Here is a 1116-nt window from a genome sequence, read left to right as displayed (position 1 = left end):
GGTGTTTCAGAACCTTCATAAATTGTTCATTTAGTCACTTTATTACTACAAAATGACCCTCTGTCTAGCTTAATTAATACTTTTAACTCTACATACCTCTTTTTCTACTATTAACATTGATTCTGCTATCGCCATACCTGCTTTTTTTTTTTCTTTCTTTTTTTCTATTTTTGCAATTTCCTAATATCTCTTTACTCAACCTTATATTATAATCCTTTCTTCAGGTCCTGTGACCTTGGTTCTCAGGTGCTCTGCTCACCCAGAGTGGAGAAGGTTCCCACCAGCACTGTCCATCAGAATTAAACCGCCTGTGGTCTTATTTTGAAACCCCAGGGTAGGCACATCTTTCTTCCTCTAACAGATGATAAACTCTGTTAGATAAGAAGGCATGTGACTGAGAATTGTGCCTCCTTTAGGCCACAGTAATTCCAGAATCCTCTCATCCTCCATCACTTTACCCCTTGGTAATTTTCTTTTTGCTCTCTGCTCTTTAATTCCCTTACCTAAATGAAGGGGGAGGAATGTCTTTACAGAGAGTTAAGAGACTTGTGTTTTTACGTGTCATCCTTGCGCAGGGGCCATGCTACTCTTCTCTGTATCATACCAATTTTAGTATATGTGCTGCCGAAGTGAGCACAGGAGACTTGTGTTTAATAAAACTCTGCCAATAGTTGTGTGACCTTAAGCAAGTCAGTAACTTCTCTGGAATTATGTTCTCAGTTGTAAAATGTCCAAATTGACAAGATGACCTCTAGGGTCCTTTCTAGCCCCATAGTTCAGTTTCTACCATTCTAGAGAGGAAAAGTCCAGAAGGGAGGGGGAGGATGTGAAGGTAGCACAGGGAAGTACCTAAGGGCAATTGCAAATTTGCAGGGCTGAGGACAAAGAATCAGGGTTTCTTTTGTTGTTGTTTTTTTAAATTATATAACAAAATATTATATGCAAAGCTACTATATGGCATCACTAACTTTTAAAATAATGGGTGTGAATTAGGCTATATGTTTTAAAGCTAATTCTATGGTTCATTTAGATATCTATTAATGTAAATTGAATACCTTAAAATTACATATTGGCCTCCATAATTTTCTTTTTTTTTTTTCTTTTTCTTTTTTTTTT

General features: G+C 36.6%; 1 non-coding gene across 1 annotated transcript; it reads right to left on the bottom strand.

Annotated features, from left to right (window-relative positions):
- Window positions 1-530: 530 nt before the first annotated feature.
- Window positions 531-637, bottom strand: LOC145719001 (U6 spliceosomal RNA). The gene has a single exon (XR_014142134.1). It is a non-coding gene; the product is annotated as a U6 spliceosomal RNA (small nuclear RNA).
- Between the last annotated feature and the right edge of the window lie 479 nt (window positions 638-1116).

This window comes from Leptonychotes weddellii, unplaced genomic scaffold (assembly GCF_054177405.1).
Source record: "Leptonychotes weddellii isolate Sample4059 unplaced genomic scaffold, ASM5417740v2 HiC_scaffold_27684, whole genome shotgun sequence".
In the NCBI taxonomy this organism is placed as follows: Eukaryota; Metazoa; Chordata; class Mammalia; order Carnivora; family Phocidae; genus Leptonychotes; species Leptonychotes weddellii.
This window is presented reverse-complemented; position numbering and strand designations above follow the sequence as displayed.